This window comes from Tenrec ecaudatus, chromosome X (assembly GCF_050624435.1).
Source record: "Tenrec ecaudatus isolate mTenEca1 chromosome X, mTenEca1.hap1, whole genome shotgun sequence".
Lineage (NCBI taxonomy): Eukaryota > Metazoa > Chordata > Mammalia > Afrosoricida > Tenrecidae > Tenrec > Tenrec ecaudatus.
Window position 1 is genome coordinate 53,865,646 of NC_134548.1, and position 19,034 is coordinate 53,884,679.

A 19,034-nucleotide genomic window follows, 5' to 3' on the forward strand; every position below is an offset into this window, starting at 1 on the left:
ATTGCGATATACACCAGCCTGCAATAATAATGATCTGTGAGTAGATGCATTGATAAGCATGCAGGCTTACCAGATGTGGGAGGAAGAGTGAGGACATACCCACAAATAGATGTTTGAGAGAGGATATTTGTACATGAGTATTTATTTTCACTGAAAATAGAATTATGAACATGGTGGAACATACAGGGAGCAAATTTATGAAAAAGATCTTTGACATAATCCAATTAAGGGAATGAGTTGCTGGGCCTGGAGACTGAGGACACTGGGGGACACTAAGGTCATAACATACTCCACAAAGACAATACTCTTTCGACATCAGACCTTTACGAGCAGTGCCTAGGGACTTTAAATCCCCTCATCTAAGGGGCAACTCTTGGTCTCTGCCTGTCCAGAGGAAAGAAGAGTGATGGAAATCAAGGAGACATGGAAACAACTAGTCAAATGGACGAGTGGACCAGAAAAACCTCCATCTGCACGACCCTAAGCCCCGAAGAACTGGCTTGTGCCCAGCTACCACTCCCAACTGCCCTGCAAAGGATTATATTAGGAAGTCCTGGATAGAGTGGGAGAAAAATATGGGGAAAATTCAAAATTATAGGAAAGACCAGGCTTATATGATGGATGGAGATTTGTGGAACGCTCAAGACTATGACCCTTAATCAGGCTTCAAGTGTGAAAAAGAACTCATTCCTGTTGCTCGATTTTCAACCAAACAATAGATAGGTCTATCAGGGGAAAATATAAGGAGCTTGGTATACTGGTTGTGCATTGGACTGCAATCCTCTAGGTCAGCAGTTTGAAACCACCAGCCACTCCACAGGAGACAGATGAGGCTTTCTACTCCCGAAACAATTACAGTTTCTAAACCCACAGGGGCAGTTCTACCCTGTCTTAGAGGGTCACGATGAGTCAGCATCAACTGGATGGCAGTCAGTTGAGATTAGAGGAATGGTCAAACTAATGAAGTAAGAAGACCTTAGGATAGTGAACCGGTTGAGATCAAAAGGGCAGTATTTGCCCAAGGACAAAGTGCAGAAGGGCTAGGAGAGGGTGAAGAATGGAAACAGGAAACAGGGAGAAAGTGGGATAAATGATGTTACCTTGTAGAGACTGCATTGAATGATGAAACGAAATGTGCATGAATTGTTGTGTGTAAAACTGATTATCTGCTCTGTGAAACCTTCACTCAATTCACAAATAAAAAGTAAAAATAAATAAACACCAAAAATATTGTCTCTAGTTTCCCTCTTTTGGAAATTCTATATGACTGTTTTATCCAGGATATTGTCCTTTCATAAAATAAAGTGGACATTTTCCATCTTTTCCTATTGACTGAAACAATTTATATAACATAGACCCATTTAGTCCTGATTGATTTGGGAAAGTGTTTCTCAATTTACATTTGGTTAAGATCTTTTTTTTAAAAAAAAATCACATCTGATTTTATCAGATATTTCATAAAATATGATCTAAATCTTACATTTTATAATGTGTTAATCGTTACTTTGAGACAAAGTTAGACAATAGAATATTTTTAGCGTTGCAAAGATATAGTTGAGATTTTATAGACTGCTTGTAAGGTACGAAGTTCTTTTCATGTCTAATAAAACACAGTATTAAATTAAATTTTTCATTTTTCACTTTTATTTTTGTTGACCTTGTCCATTTATTCCTGAAAGCGTTATAATCTCCAGCTATAAATTTTTATGTTTTGAAGGTCTGCATTACATTTCTAGGCCTCTTTGCTGGTGTTATTTGTATGTTTGTGTAAAGGTTTATTTGCAGTCACGTCTTTTAGTGTATACTTTGTTATTATAATATAACTGTTGAATACTTTTGGATTTTGAATGGATGATTATACCACTAGACCTGCTTGCATTTGCTTTTAGTCACATTTTAGTATCACTTTTCTTTCTTAACCCAATTCAGTTTCTGCATTTCGATAAGAGAGATCTCTCCATTTGATTTATTTTATTAATGATATACCTGAATGGGCGTCTTTAATCAGACTTTGTTTCTTGATTTTTGCTTTGTTGTTTTTCAATTTCATTGCATTTGATGGGTCAGTCAAGGTTCTATTTATTCCCTTTCTACTCTCTTCACCATTTGAAAGTTTATAGTCTTCTTGCGCATTCTCACGGTATTATTTTTCCATTTTTAGCATGAATTACATCAATGTTTCTCAAATGTAGATAAAAAACAGAGACACAGGTATGTTATCCACCTTGACAACTAATTTCCAGCAGAATTAACCTTTTTTTTTTTCTTTTGGTTTTTAGGTATTCTTGCTAGCTTCATCCAAATTTTTGTTATTCTCTGAGATAATTTTTAAATAGTATCTTATTATGTTTTCAACGAAGGTTTACACAAGTTGTTTGGTGTCATTGGTCACATTATTTATAGAGTGTGAACATTTTCATTATTTCCATTCTAGTTGTTCTATTTCCATTAATCTAGTCTCCCTGTCCCTCTTACCCTTTTGTCTTTGTTTTAAAGTAATTGTTCACAGTTTGGTGTGATATAGGTGATTTTTAAAAAGGATCACAGTACTTACATGTAACATTTATTATTTGTGAGTCAAAGTATTATTGAGATACAAAGTGCCTTCAGGGATTCATTTTGGGCCAAGGCTTAAAGAGTATCACAGGGAGTCTTGAGGAGCACTTGCGTTTCAACCAGTCCAGTACGTCTCCTTGAGGTTAGGAGTCCAATACTTACTCAACAACACCACCAAAGTCCCTCAAATGAACATTAGTTTCTGTATAATTTTACCTGCTGTTATTTCATAAAAAATGAAAATATACAATGTTCGTGTTTGTGTGTGTGTGATTGATAGATATCATTCAACATAATATCCTCCAGATTCATCCACATTCCAAGGTTTGGAAGTTCTTTATTGTTGAGTAATATTCCATGATATGCCAGATTTCTGTATCCATTTGCTCATTGATGGGCACTTAGGTTGTTTCCCTCTAGTTATTATTCAGAGTGCTGTGATGATGAACATAGGTGTGCATATGTATGTTTGTCACTTCTATTAGATCCCTAGGATATCCAGGTAGTTCCCAACTTAAAATGGGATTCTGTTGCAACAATTCCAGCATAAGTCAGTTCTGGGCTAAGTTAAACATTTCAGGGTTTCTTGTTTTTATTTTAGTTTGCATCATAAACCAAAACACAAAACTCACTGCCACTGAGTCAATTATGATTGATACCAACCCGATAATTTCATCACAATTGCCTTTTATTATCAGTAGCTTTGTAAATGCAATCCCTATCTTTCTTTGGAGGTTGGAAAGATTACAAATAAACTCACAGATATACTTTAACATGTCGCTGCTGCTGTTGTTAGGTACCACTGGGTCAGGTCCAATTCATCCTGCCAACAGAGGGAAGCACACCAGTCTTATGCTCGCCTCACCATTGTGGCGATGCTTCAGGCCATCGTTATCGTCACTGTGTCAGTCTATTTCATTGAGGGTCGTCCTCTTTTTCACCAACTCTCTGCTTTACCAGACATACTATCCTCCTCTAGAGGCCATTCCCTCACAAACACATCCGTAGTACTCGAGCTGAAGTCTTGCCATCCCAACAACAGCAGCAACAACACCACTTTGATGTGATTCATTGACATAGTCATGGATAATGGAAACAGCCATGGATCTGAAAATGTATGGGTGCAAGGACCAACAACCACAAGAATGGCATAGTTATCTGTGGAGCAAAACACAGCGGCATTTGATGGACCTAAGAATAGGGAAATAAAATAAAAATCGCAGGACGGTAGACCAATTTGAGTTCAGCAGCTACAACTGAAAGGTGTTTTTCTCAATTCAATAACAAGTCTGTGTGATCAGTGGATTCGGTGTGGGGAAGGGATCATAAGAGCTGATTTTGATAATGGATATACAACCATTTTAGAAGCAGTTAACTATGGAAGTAGATGATACGTGAATATTATATCAAGAAAACGAATGAAAAAAAGAAAAAGAAACCAAACTTGACCTATGGTTACCATAGGTAAAGGAGGAAGAGTTTTTGCTTAGGGGGCAGTGAGTTAATTTTAGTGATGGTGGAATAATTTGGAGAGGTATATCAATAATGGGTGTACAACATGAAGAGTATATCAATGGTACTGGATTATACATGTAGAACTTGTTGAATTGGAGAATGTTTTGTTGCATATATTTTTTCCAAAATTGAAAAAAATATGTGAATAACAATGAGTGCAGGGAAAAGAAAATGTCCTAAAATTGATTGTGGTAAAGATTGTATAACTCTTCTTGATATAATTGAACGATTGAATAGTATGATATGTAGATGAAGTGCCAATGCAACTGTTTTCAAAAAAGTGAGCGTAAGGTCTGAATATATTGAAACAGTCTAATTCCTATAAACTCTCAAGACTGTGCTCTCGGGTCCCCGAGGACACCCTAAGGAAGGAAGCGAAGCCTGCGAGATCTGGGCCCTGGAGGAGTTCGTGATCTTAGCAAGAGAGACTTCAGTGAGTTGATGGTAAAAACTGAAGTGGGGGTGATGATATTAAAAGCAAAGACTGCATAAGAAGGTCTACCATCAACAAACATATGTTTAACATGGGCACACTTCGGAGCAGCCAAGAAAGTTCTTAGAAGGTTCTAACTATCAGGATCAACAGAGCAGCATCCAAGTCATGACTTCAGAGCCCTACTAGTACCAACAGCACCTGCTGTGGTGGGGAATTCATCTCCATCCTTGGCAAGTCAAGAAGTGGCTTCTGCAATGCCAAATCTGGTAACAGAGCTCGACTGTGTGACTGGCAAAAACTCATGCACAGGATGAAGACTAAATAGGAAGAGTGAGGAGCTCCAACCAAACTCCCTGCCCTCGAGTCCACTCTGACTCACAGCAATCCTCTCGGACAGGGTAGAACTGCCCCTCTGAATTTCTGATGCTGTAACTGTTTATTGGAATAGAAAGTCCCATCTTTCTCCCACAGAACGGCAGGAGGTTTTGAACTCCGGACCTTGCAGAGCACAGCCCAATGTGACCTTTCCAAAGACCTTCAACAAGTCATAAGTATTATAGATTATATTAAGAAGACCTTGTCAGCCTTGCAGCATAACTCTTAACTGACTTAAAATGCATGAGAGGATGGCTAAAGTGTTGTCTGATGTCACTTTCTTGGACTTGCTTATGTCAGTCATTCAATTGTGATCAAACCCACCTCCAACTATGACTGGGCCTGCTACTTCTTTTCTGTGAACCCCAGTGACTGATATGCAGGATGCTAAGTCCTCACATAAGGTCAACCAAACCAAACCAAACTCACTGCCATCGAGTTGATTGTAATGCAAATACCATAGCAATACAAGTCCTAACTATATCAAAGACACTGCAACACTTCTCCTGATGACTTTCTTCAGGAAGACATTACATATCCACGGATGTCTAGTATCACACTAATAAAGGCCACTATTAAATAACACGTGTACATAGCTACATAGTTTCAAGCAACTTCTTTGGTCTACATCACAATCCTGAAAACAATTATGGGCTTTCTGCTATGATTAATGTGAACCAATTCCTACCTTCCAGAAAATTAGCCCTACCTCTGTCACCGGCATATCTACAACTATGCATCTACACAGGTAAACTCCATGGGTCAAGGGCTTCATCCTGTAAAGTCCATAGGCCAAGGGTTCCATCCAGTTGCGTGGCCACATGGACTGTTTTAAGGGAAGTTGTTCCATTCCTTAAGGAGGCTGCTAACCAAAAGGCCAGCAGTCCGAAACCACTAGCTGTTCCTTGAGAGAAAGACGAGGCTTTCAACTTTCATAAACAGACTCACCTCCATATAGAGATTCTGACAAGTTTCCATTATTAATAACATGCAATTTTGACCCTGCATAAGGCCTCACACCAACCCCTAAGAAGTGGTGCATCTTTCCTGCCCGACTAAGCCTCTGGTGCATCGGGTAGTGACTTTCTCCATCTTCCACTCTATCTGATGGGCTTTAGATCCTACATCTTGGTCAGTACCGCCAGAAGGTATGCTTCATTTAGTCTATCCAGTGACAGATCACATTCTCAGAGTGTGAAACTACATTAAATAGCAAAGATTTTTATTTATTATTATTTTTTTACCACTTCAAGAGATCTTTTTATTATCGCATCAGTAATCAAAACTATCAAGGAAAAGTTACCTTCAACAATAAGTCACTGTATCTAAGAATATTCACATTTCAAAAATGTGTTGAGGTAAAAGAAATTATTTCCATATTGTCTTGGATTTGATCTAAGCACCCCCTTTCTGAATTATCTTCTAAAAGAGAAAATAATACATGTGTGAACAGAATTTCAATGGGAAAGTATTATTCTCATCCTCAATAAATAAAATAAAAATAAAAGGACCTTAAGAGACACTTTCACTGACATTTTTTTTAAATGAATGAATGAAATAAACAGAGGACAAACCTCTTAGGAACTAAAATTGGAACACAGGGGAATCTGTAATTCTAAAAACATTTACACCTTCTCTCCTTTTTCACATTCTCATCCAAACATTCGTGGGAGCTCAACAGGCTCAGAAGAAATAGAGCAGCAGGGTGGAGAACAAAGTTGAGGGGAATCTAAGAAACAGTTTCACTGCTATCCCCACCAGTTTAATAATTTCAAATTATATAACATTTTCCAGGATACATGAAAGTCACAAATGTGGAGAAAAGTGTAAAAAGTTATTCTACTTGCTCATATTGTAAAAATAGTATTCTGACTAGACAGTTCAGGAATTAACCCCTGGTGAGCAAGAAATTAAAAAAAGCACTCACATACTTCCAAGGAAAACAAATATAAATATTAAATGTATTATTTGTGATCAGTGAAAGGTTATGTGCTAAATAATTACATTTATTAAAAGGAATACTAACATGTGCATTCACCTGTGAAAATAACTGCTTACACATTAACTCCTTTCCCTCTTGAGATCGATGATTTTAGAAAATAAAATTTGCAAATATTAAACTAATGGGCAAAAGTTAAAAGTAAGGGTTGCGGATAAGACGTCGACACAAAAATGAGCAGGGGTATTTGGGAAACTCCTGACACTTGTGGTTTGCTTAGATTTCTTTCTTTTTTTGTTCTCCCACTTTCCTTTTTTCTCTTTTTAATCATTTTATTGGGCTTGTACAGCTCTTATTACAATCCATCCATCCATCCATTGTGTCAAGCACATTTGTACATATGTTGCCATCATCGTTTTCAAAACATTTGCTTTCTACTTGAGCCCTTGGCATCAGCTTCTCATTAAGAGTTCTTTTTAATGGGAAGACAAATATCTTAATGATTTAGTTAAAGAAGTGAGCAACAAAAGAGACATGAGGAAAAAAGTCAGCATTGTCTCATATTCTTAGGCCAATGCCTTTGAGTGTGCTGCTATAATTCAAACTACTGTTTCCATGTCACCCCGTCTTTTAAATGTCAAAGAGCTTCGCACTTGTTTCCCTGAACACCACGGAGGACACAGCCCTGTGGGCCCCTTGAATGGGTGCTGCTGTGATTTCTCCAGCACCTTAAATTACTGCAGATGAAGAGAGCAGCAGTGTAGAAACCATCCAAATAACTGAGATTCTTGCCACCCCAGTGGTGTGTGTGTGTGTGTGTGTGTGTGTGTGTGTGTGTGTGTGTGTGTGTGAGAGAGAGAGAGAGAGAGAGAGAGAGAGAGAGAGAGAGAGAGAGAGAGAGAGAGAGAGAGACACCAAATCCAAACATTTCCTTGTTTGTAGAGCAGTGTGTCAGTTTTCCCTAAGAGCTGTTAAACTGACTCTCATGTTTGATACAAGGGAAAGCTTATATTCAAGTGATGTCATCCACAGAGGTTTCACATAGTCACCCATTTTAGTCAATGTCTTGTATCCAGTGAGTCCCAGAAATACTAAGATATGAGGGAAGGGTGAAATCAAGGCATTGGGGAGCTGCCAATATTCAATGAACATACCAGCTGATGTATGGGGGGAATTCAAATGAGGATTTCACAGCTCATACCTCTGTGCCCCCCCTACACACACACACACACACACACACGCACGCACGCACGCTCGCTTACTCACTCACTCACTCACTCGCTCACTCTAGTTTTAAGAGCAACTGATAAGTGAACTGGTGGTTGTTGTTTTAATAAAAGAATTCAAAGCAAAAAGAAAACAAAGATTTAGAGTGGGGAGGCTATTGTTTGGGGACATGGGAAAGAATTGCCAAGAACTGAGAACGTGAACTGTTTTTTCAAGCAACAACAGAAAAAGCAGAAAGGAGCTGGATTGAGTAATAGGTTAGGAATGGGTTGCCAATCTCAAGGTCAACAGTTCAAACCCAGCAGGTCAACTCCCAAAGAAAGATGAGGCTATCTGCTTCCAAAAAGATTTGCATCTTAGGACATGGTAGGGAGCAGTCTACTTGACCTTACAGGGCAGGTCCGCAGTGGGAAAGTCATCCTAAGTAGTCATACAAACATTTCTGATATTTATTTAAGACTGATCATGCAAATTAAAATGGATCCAATGTTCTCAGGTGCCCAGATTTTTAATGGTGGGATAATTTGAGAACGGAATGCAAGTTCACAACCAGCAAAACTATGAAGCAAAAACCACTTCAGCTCAGCCATACCAAGAGCAATCTCCCCTCCCAGAAAACTCATGCAAGGGCCAGTATTTAGGCGCAGGTATCTTCCACAAATTCTTGAACAGCAAAGATTTTCAAGTTCAAATTTCTATTTAGTATAGTAAAAGAGTCACATTGTACTTTGTTTTGAAAACATTTTATTGACAATTCACAAATCATAAATTCATTAGTTCAAGCATATTAAGAAGAGTTGTGCAATCATCCCCACAGTCAATTTTAGGATGCTTTCTTCTTTCTTTTACTCTTTGTTGTTAGCTCCTTATTTCCCCCAATCTCTCTTGCTGTGCCCCTATGAAAGCATCAGTCTAGTTATCTCTCTAGATTTACCTATCCTGGATTTCATGTACAGAAAACATACCAAAACAAAACAAACAAACCAAAACACCCAAACACATTGACAACATAAAACAGAGAAAACCCTCCATAGGAAAGGAGGAGAAACCTTTCAAAACTGGAGTAAATATACAAATGACAAGGCGTCACCTTTTAACTGAACTAAATCTGCACTAATCCACCTGCACTGCACTCCAGCTGTTGTCTCTATAGATTTGCCCGTCTTGGGTTTCGTATAATGAAAAGCATACATAGGAAAATACAAAACAGAGAGTCAAGAAGGCTACCAACAATAACAAAATACAACCCTAATTTGAAAAAAAATACAAAACCCTCCAGAAATTATTAAAAACCAGATCATGCTCAAAGTGTATCCAAAGGGAGATCAAATGACAAGGTCTTAGCCATTCAAGTCACATTTCTCATTGTCATCTACTCCAACCGTCTCCCCAATCCTTTCTGTCTGCGAACCAGGTTATTCCCACCCCTCAATGATAGTCAGAGAGAAATCACCAGACGCTTATTCCATGTGCAGATTCTGCAAATGTATTTTGGGCTTTTGCTGTCATCCATAGCCTTCTACAAACAAGAATTTCACAATTTAAGGCAAGATATCATTCCTTCCTACAGATTTGGTTTATATCATTTACAATCTTTGGGTTATGAATATGAATATTGGTGTGCTTCTGCCATGTGGGCTTAGTTGACATCTCACTTAGATGGCTGCTTGCTTGAAAACAAGCCTTAAGACCACAGATGCTATTCTTTCTGATAGCTGGGCACTATCTGGTTTCTTCATCACACTTTGGTATAGCCGTTATCGTCAGTGATCTCTTGATGAGGGTGAGTGTAGAGCAGGGCCATGTCATAAGAACTAATTGTTCTTAGAGTGGAGCTAGGATTAAGTGTGAGCCAAAAATCCATTCCTAAGTCTATGCCTTCTATCTGCTTCAGGTTTATTTTATGGTAGAGAGTTTTATTGATCATTTCCCTGGAGGATAAGGACCTTCTGTTTATAGTGTCATTGATTTAGCCCATGAGAATGTATTTAAAACACAATTGAGAAATGGAGATTAAACAAGTACAGGATACCTACAACTTGCAATACATGGATTATTGACTTGTACAGGTTAAACTCTTATATGACTGGACACGATTTACACAAACCATGGGAGTTTGTGGTGAAGCAAAACTTACGATACTATTCACTGACAATGTCAGACACGGTTCTTCTAGAATAGTACATATCTTAATAATGCAAGTAGGGCATTGAAGTAGTAAGTAAGGGTTAGTTTGGTTACAAACAGTTCAATATTCTCAGTATAGCTGTTTTCTGCTTCTTCACACACCCTGTAGTTTCAGCCTTAAGTCCTCGGGTTACAGGTGTGTTTGAAGTAGAGTCCAGTTCACCTAGTGGTGTTTCCACATCACATTCTTCTGATGTGGCCTTTGGAGTAGGTTGAGTGCCTTCCTGATTCAGGTTCAATGTCCCAGTATTCTATGGCACATGGCCTGGGTCCCCAGGGGGTGTACAGAAACTTGGACCAAATGGCAGCTTTTTAGATCAATATACATGGATTAATTTGTACAGATAACAACTTAAGTGACTGGATACTATTTACACAAACAATGAAGGTTGATAGCTAGGCCAAAACTTTCGGTAACATTTATTCAAAAAACCAGAACTGTACCTGCTGGACTGATAAATGCCATGAAAAAGGAAAAAGCAAGCAAAAGGAGTGAAGCGTCATATCATACTTTAAAGATTCAAACTTTCATTTCTGCTATGCTATTATCTATATAGGGGGCCCTGATGTCCTAGTGGGTTACTTGTTGAGCTGCTAAGCACAGGTCAATAGTTCAAAGCTACCGACTGCTCCTTGGGAAAAAGAGACTCTCTACTCCCTGCAAAGAGTTATAGTCTTGGAAACCCACGGGGAAGATTTCCCTTTTGACCCATTTAAATTGTCCTAATTTTCACTACTTTCTGTTTTATTTTTTATTGCTTTCCCCTTTTTTACTTTGTTGCTGTCGCTAGGTTTTGTTGCTGTTGTATTATGGTTTTTTGTACATGAAATGCAAGACAAGTCAGTGTACAGCAATAGTAATTGGATTAATGATTTCTTGGGGAGATGATGGGGAGGTTTCGGGGAAATTAGGAGCTAATAACAATGAGTACCAGAAAGAAAAAACGTTCTAAAATTGACTGCGGCGATAATTGTTCCACTCTTCATAATACGATTGAACTATTGAGTCGTCTACTTGGTGAATTGTGTGCCAATGAAAGAACAGTTCAAGAAAAGAAACGGGCGGTCCTGTGCGCTCAAACAGAAAGAAGACCTGTGCAGCGCAGCACAGTGAGCTCGAAAGAGAGATGGGAGGACATCTTCAAATCTCCGATTTCTTGGGAAATTTTCTTTGTACCCCAGTCCTCAGACCTTCTTGAGCATGCGTTCTCTGTATTTCTACTGTAGCTATTCCTTTTGCTCCTTCTATAATACAATACCATGTTGTCGCTAGGGGAAAACGAGTCGGTTCCCACTCATAGCTACCCTACGGACTCGCAGCTACCCTATGCACAACAGAACAACACACGGCCCAGTCCTGCACTAGCTTCACAGTTGTCGTTACATATGAGCTCACTGTTGCAGCCAATGTGTCCATCCATCTTAAGTATCAAACTTAATTGCTGTTGCTTGTTTGCTTTTCTATTGCTCTTAGTAGGTTCTGAGCGTACTTGGCTCCTTCTCATTGTGTATCTAGCACCCAGAACGACTTAACCACTACTGGATGAAGACAATTATGTGTTGAAATCGATACGGTTTTCAGTAACAAAGTATTGTGGTCAAGGTCAGCTAGGTTTAGGGTCTTCAGAATACCTAGTCCAGTATTCTTTCCACTCATCCTTTCTACCTTCATTAAGAGGAAGTGATCTTTATCCTAGGTCTAACAAATACCTTGTTTTCAAACTTAACATAGAATCCAAACCAAAAACAACAACAACAACAACAATCAATCAACAAAACCCTGAAATCGCATTGATTCTGACTCATAGGGACGCTATAGGACAGGGTAGAACTGCCCCTGTGGGTTTCTGAGACTGTAACTCTTTACAGGAGTAGAAAGGCCCATCTTTCTCCCGAGGAGAAGCTTGTGGTTTTGAACTGCTGACCTATGGTTAGCAGCCCAATGGATAACACACTAAGCCATCCCAGTTCCTCAACACAGAACACTGAGGATGTATAGGTACATATTAGCAAATCTGAGTAGCTATTTAAAATTTTGTTAAAAGAGAGATTGTTAGTGGGATAAAAAAATGGACTCGGAAATTCCTAGGGCTGTGAAAATTAACATTTGATATACAAACATAAAAACAGTGCTTGTATATGTTAAATGAATTAATGTACATAGTGCCCTTTAGTAGTAAATGTGCTCATTCCTAAAATGTAGAAATTGAGAATCTGAGTGTTTGGGTCAACCAGTTGTACATTGCCCTTGTAAATTTCTAACCTAGGCTTGTTGACATTAGTAACATTCCTATTTTTACCTCACGTATCTACGCAACCCATTATATTTTCATAATACTCTATGCTGCTACTGAATCGTCATGAAGCAGGCACGTGATTTGAGTTGGTTTGCTTTTCAGATGACAGATATTGATTTATTAGCTTCTGTTCTCTTGCTGAGCGTCTGGTTTAAGGACTCAGATGCACGTGGTTCCATAGAGCTCCGAGAATTCTAGCCACGTGCAAACAAGCCTAGGTGAGAATTTACACTAGCGTGCTAGGTTCCCTTGCATCAAGTTTTCCCCCCTAAAGCCAATGTGGATGGCAGCCCAATTTAAAGGGCATATGGACGAAGATGACAGGAACCGGTGACTTGCACGATTCTTCAAACAAATAAGAAAGAGCGCTGTAATTTTGAAAGTAATGCAAAAGTGAAATACTAAAAATTTGTTTTGTTTTCTGGTTACTACCAGACCATCAGTTTAATGTGAATCCTTCACTGTGGAGTGCCATTTTTCAGAGAGAGAGAGAGAGAGAGAGAGAGAGAGAGAGAGAGAGAGAGAGATTGCCCCCTGGGTTCAAGGATTTGCTAGAATGACTCAGAACTCAGCAGTGCGGTTCTATTCCTGGCTCTGACTAATGACGGTGGCAGAAAAACACATTCAAATCAGAAACGGGAAGAGTGTATAGGTCAGAGGCCAAAGACCAGGTGCCAGCACGTCTCCAGTTGTCCCCTCGCAGTGAGTTCATACAGAGTTGTTCATTCTTCCAGCTCCGGTGTGTGGCGGCACTTGCCAAATAGTGCCTACCAGAAAGCCTTCGGGGCCCAGGGTTCTAACTGAAGGTCTGTCATGTCGGCATGACCGACTACCTATGTGGCTGAGCTTAGTTAAAAAACAAATAACAAACCCACTGCCGTCTAGTCAAATGAGACTCATAGTGACCCTATATCGGGGGTTTCCAAAGCTGTAAATCTTCTGCCGAGTGGCTGGTGGGTTTGAACTGTTACCCTTGCAGCTAGTAGTCCAGGACTTACTAGACAGCATCACCAGGGCCCTTCATTCGGCCTGCAGCCTCTCCAGGGTTCAGGTTAACCCTGAATGATGGATGCTCCCTCACATGAATCACATTGTTTGCTTGAACTGTCAGACATAGCCTAAGGCTTCAAGTAAACAAATATATTAATTTATTTTCTCTATTTTTAAAGTTTTATGTGATTGAAGTCATATAACATATTGGAGAAGGAATATTCTCTATCTTCATACAAAAATCTTTGCTGTTGCTATGGAAACTCGTCCTGGGAAACCCCAAATCTGACAGTGTGTCCAATTCCCATGACTTTAGCGCATGTCTCCCCTGTTTGGTTCTCTTTTTACACAGTCTGTCTTCTTTTTTGTAATTGTGATGAAAATGCACACAACAAAACAGACCTCAACTCAATTTCTATATGAGCATTTGCGCTGAGGGTCCTGCTTGTGTCCCTGCTTTCCTTTCTCCTGTGCATACACCATGTCTTGGAATTGCACGCTTTTTGAACATAATTACATGTTCAGCTTTTGGAGGCACCTCTAAACTGGTTTCCTCAGGAGCTGCCACGTGTTATGTTCCCACCAGCCTTCGATTTCTCCACCATCTGTTGTTTTCCACTTCACTGACCTCTGTCACTCTAATAGGGATGAAGTAGGATCTTGTACTTTTGATGTGTATCTCCCTAATGACTAATGATAATGAGTATCTTTTCCTGTGCTTATTGGCCATTTTAACAGCCTCTGCTGAACTGTGTGTTCAACTCCTTTGCCCATTTTGAATTGCTCTGTTTCTCTTTGTTTGTTAACTTGTAGAAGTTTGAAATGATATTTTGAACGTTCGACCCTTATCAAATACATGATCTCTGATATTTTTCTCCTACTGTGGCCATTGTCGTTTCACTTTGTTGATAAAGTCCTTTGATAAATATGTCATTTTGATGAGGTCCCATTTATCATCTTTGTCTTTTGTTGTTCATGCTTTTATTGTCACATCTGATAATTCATCATCACAACCTTACGAATCAACCTTAAGAATCTTAAGGTTTTCGCTTTCACTTTTAGATCCTTGATTGATTTTTAACTGTTGGATCCTGATTTATTCCTGGGCATGTGCCACCACCCTACCTTGGAGAGATTCTTCCTCCCCCATTGAATGCTGACAAGCAAAATGCTGAAATCTAGGTGAAATGAAACGTAGAAAGCTTTTCTTGAGAGGCTAGGTCATTTGCATTGGGAATCAAGAGGTTCAGAGAATTTGGAAGCAAATGGTTCAAGAACTAGGTAGTTCAAGGAGTTTATATATATGTGAAAATACATGGGTATGAATTCAGGGATTGGTTGACATTTAGGTAATGGTTACAAAATGGGGTGCATCTGGCCTCCAAACAAGCATCAGATCCTCCTAATATGACCACAGGGAGAGAGGATATGCAGAATTCTAAGGGTTCGCTTGTGGGCGTTCTTAGAATCTGTGTTTCTGAGCATGGCATGTTCTCAAGCAAGCAGAATCCTTCAGCAAACAAATCACATTCGTCTCTAGAATGATTTACCAAGTAATATTCTCTGGGTACAGTGGAAATTTACAGAAATGACAGGCTGCAATCCTGGATGCAGAAGGGAGCGTTGATTAAAAAAGGATCTTTTTGGCATCAGACCTTAGTAGAGCCACCGTCTCATGTCAGGAGCCTGTGGTAGTTACATGATTTCCTGTCAACTTGAAGTGTAGAGGTGGAGTCTAGCCTGTCAATCAGGGCAGAGCCTGGTGCCTTCTTGTGGGTGTGACCTCAGAAGGAGGATTCTGGGGACCTTTGCCTCACCTTCCCATTAGTAAGCCATGTAGCTGAGACCTGCAGGAGTCTTGGGATGCTTCCATCACCATTGGATCCACAAGACTCTGCACCCACCAGCCTGTGATCTTCTGCATTCCGCATCATTATATATAGCTGCCTGAGTCTGAAGAGGGATTTACGGACTAGTATTGGATTGTATGGACTTGATCTGGAATGGGATGGGATGTTTTCCTGATATATAACTACTTCTTGATATAATGCTCTCTCTTACACATATCTGAGTGTCACTGGATTTGTTTCTCTAGTCAACCCTGCCTAATACAGAAACCTAAGCTAAATTGAGGGTGCTCTTACTCAGTACCTTTATCAAAATCAGTTGACCATAGATATATGGACCTACTCCTGGAGTCTTAATCCTATTGTATAAGTCTACATGCGTCTTTTATACCTGAACATGGTATTTTAATTACTGTGACTTTATAACAAAGATACTCTTTAACAATCAGGCTATTCCAAGGGCTTAAAGGCCATCTCCCAGGAGCCAGAGAAAGTAACAAACTTTCCTTAGAAAGTGCAGGATCTGGACAACTCAGACATGTTAATTTTTTACTGTACCTGCTAGGGCTCGCTTCTTGGACAAGGACCTACACTAAAGAGAAGCTACCGGGTGTGAAATAAAAACAGTCAGAAATGACTTAATGTCAGTGAGTATGGAGTGAATATAGAACAACAGAAAATAAATATAAGGAAGGTGGGGGAGGGAGGGGAATAAAGAGGAGCTGATACCAAGGGCTCAAGTAGAAAGAAAATGTTTTGAAAATGTTCATGGCAACATATGTACAAGTGTGCTTAATGCAATTGAATGATGGATTGTCATAAGATTTGTAAGAACCAACCCCTGGCTGTGGGCAAAGAGACACCTGATTGGTGGTGGTGCTCTTATATGAGTCAGGGGCAGAGCAGACTGGCAGCCCTTTGTTCATCCTACCTTGATGCCTAGATCGTGGACAGAGCTGTTTCATGCCTAGGGCACATAGAAAATTAAAAAAAAAAAGATTTGTAAGAACCCCCCCCAATAAAATGATTTTAAAATGAATAAATAAAAACAAAAGCAAACAAACAACAAAAATAATAAATAAATAAATTTGTTTTCTGTGACGGCTGTAACCTCTTATCACACTCTTAGTGGCTGAAAACAGTAGAAAATTGTTCTCTCACAATTCTGGAGGCCAGAGTTCTAAATGTGCTTCATTGGACTGAGATGAAGATGTTGGAAGGGCCACACTCATTCTGAAGGCTCTAGGCGAGAACGTGACCTTTGCGCCTTGTAGCTTCCAATGGCTGCCAACATTCCTGGGCTGGTTACCATATACTCCAGTCTCTGCTTCCATGACACTTCTGCCTATATGCCTTCTTTCCTGCCTATATGTTCTCCGTCTGCCTCCCTCCTATCAGAGAAGCTGAAGCACGTGAGGAAGAATATGGCATCAGGATTGGAGAATGACTTATTAACAACCCATGATATGCAGATGACACAACCTTGCTTGCTGAAAGTGAAGAGGGCTTGAAACCCTTGTTAATGAGCCAATAGGTAACATTATGGTGACTGGAGAAAAGGCAGAAGTTGTCAAGGATTTAATTTTGTTTGGATCCACAATCAATGCTCATGCAAGTAGCAGTCAAAAGATCAAAGAATGTGTGGCATTAGGTCAATCCGCTGCAAAAGACCCCTTTAAAGTATTGAAAAACAAGGCTGTCACTTTGAGGACTAAGGTGTGCCTGATCCAAGTCATGGCATTTTCAAATACCTCATAGGCATGTGAAAACTGAGCAATGGATAAGGAAAACTGAAAAAGAATCAATACATCTGAATTACTGTGCTGGCAAAGAATTAAAAGTACTATGGACTGCCAAAAGAACAAATATATTTTGGAAGAAGTACAAGCAGAATGCTCTTTAGAAGCAAGGATGGAATGGGGCAACCTCAGATTTTCTCAAATGACACAGGATGATCAGAGGGTCTTATTACAAAGACTTTTTAAAAGATTGGAAACTTCACTCATGAGAACAAGATCAAGAAGGGTACACTGGGAATTTTTCTCCATCACAAGGGCCTGGCTCCTTGTCCAAGGGGAGCAAGGGTACATTGTTCGTTGACAGGGAGCTTCCTGGGGTTCAAGCCAGATTCAGAGGAGCACAGGGGACAGGGGCTATCACTGCTCACATCAGATGGATCTTGGCTGAAGGCAAAGGACACCCAAAAGGTGTTTACTTGTGTGTTCTTGACTATGTGTGAATCATAGCAAACTATGGGTAGCCTTGACAAGAATGGGAATTCCAGAACACAGAATTGTACTCCCGTAAGGACCTGCACATGGGTCAAGAGCAGTTGTGTGAACAGAACAAGGGAATCTTTCTTGCATAGTTTAAAATCAGGAAAGCGGTGTGTCAGGCGTGTGTCCTTGCACCATTTTTATTCAATCTGCATGATGAGCCAATGATTACTGAAGCTGGATTATATGAAGAAGAATGCTGCATTAATATCTAAGATTTATGAACCGCCTTCGACGTGCAGATGACACAAGCTTCACAAATGGATCTGCCACAGAAACAGTACGGCCAGGGTGCTCCTTAGAGGCAAGGATGGCAAGACTTTGCCTTACATGCTTTGGCCATATTTTGAGGAGAGGCGAGACTCTGGAGAAGGACAGCCTGCCTGGTAAAGCTGAGAGGCATGAAGAAGGAGGAAGTCCTGGGAAGACAGGAAGGGTCACCATGGCTGCAACAATGGGCTCAAACAACGGAACATTCTAAGAATGCTGTGGGACCAGGCCATTGTTCTGTTGTACACAGGGTGACCGGGTCAGAACAGTTCCCTCTATGCTTTGCCGTGGTCTGCACTTACAGATCGGCCCCCCTGGTTCCCCCACACTTACAGATCGGCCCCCCTCGTTTTGCCACACTTACAGATCGGCCCCCCTCATTTCCCCACACTTACAGATCGGCCCCTCTCCTTCTCCATTCTTGGTCTAGTAACTTGAAGAGCTAGAAGAACAAAACTTCGACCATAACTAAGCAGAGTGTTTCTTGTTTCAGTTTGACTCTATGTCCTTGGTGGGCAGCTCTGCAAAGCTCTTCCATTGGCCCCCAGGATCGTCCTGCTTATAAGGTCATGTTTAATGATTAGTTAAGACCCCAAAGTCCCAGCTAGTTCATGTTGTAGGGGTTTCTGATTGCACACTGGGTCCATCGAACCATCGAGTATAAGGGTTCATTAATTGATGAGGTCTGCTTTTATACCTCTTTATAGGAAAAATGCCATGCATATTTTATGAAAGTGCACACTAAATTATGTATCTATGATTACAAAAGTTTAAAGGGGAGAATCAATTCCAAAAAAAAAAAAAAAGGAAGCAAGGATGGCGAGACTTCGTCTCACCTGGACATGTTGTCAGAAGAGACCAGGCCCCGGGAAAGCACAGCATGCTCGGTACAGTAGCGGAGGAGGGAAAAAGAGGAAGTCCCTTTTCAAGACGGCTGGACACAATGGCTGCCAGGATGTCCTCAAGCATAAGAATATCTGTGTGGGCGGCGCAGGACAGGGCAGTGTTTCCTTATGTGTGGAAAGGGTTACTATGAGTCAGAATCAACTCCATGGCACCTAACAACAACTGCCTCCCTCTTACAAGGACACATGTGATTGATAGTCCAGAATAATCTCA

General features: G+C 40.1%; 1 non-coding gene across 1 annotated transcript; it reads left to right on the top strand.

Moving 5' to 3' along the window:
- Nucleotides 1–16,205: 16,205 nt before the first annotated feature.
- Nucleotides 16,206–16,349, top strand: LOC142435471 (small nucleolar RNA SNORA48). Its single transcript, XR_012781521.1, has one exon. It is a non-coding gene; the product is annotated as a small nucleolar RNA SNORA48 (small nucleolar RNA).
- Nucleotides 16,350–19,034: the final 2,685 nt, after the last annotated feature.